Source organism: Ischnura elegans, chromosome 5 (assembly GCF_921293095.1).
Source record: "Ischnura elegans chromosome 5, ioIscEleg1.1, whole genome shotgun sequence".
Classification (NCBI taxonomy): Eukaryota; Metazoa; Arthropoda; class Insecta; order Odonata; family Coenagrionidae; genus Ischnura; species Ischnura elegans.
This window is the reverse complement of record NC_060250.1, coordinates 117,392,977-117,393,246: the sequence shown is the minus strand read 5'-3', so window position 1 is coordinate 117,393,246 and position 270 is coordinate 117,392,977.

Genomic DNA, 270 nt, shown 5'->3' with positions numbered 1-270 from the left:
CCTCGATATTTTGTCGCGGGAATGTAAAAAAAATATCTAGGCTCAGAGGTTTGCTATTTTGGAACCGTAGAGCAGTTTTATTTTCTTAAAAAATATTCATGATATCTGAGAAGAGGTGAAACCAATTATTTTTTCATGTTAGAAAATGCCGTACTCGAAATTAACCTGAACCAACTGATAATTATATGCGACTCCGAATTTCGACCTAAACACGAGAATCTATTATATAAAGAATGACATTTTACATTTCAGCTTACAAAATATTGCTTT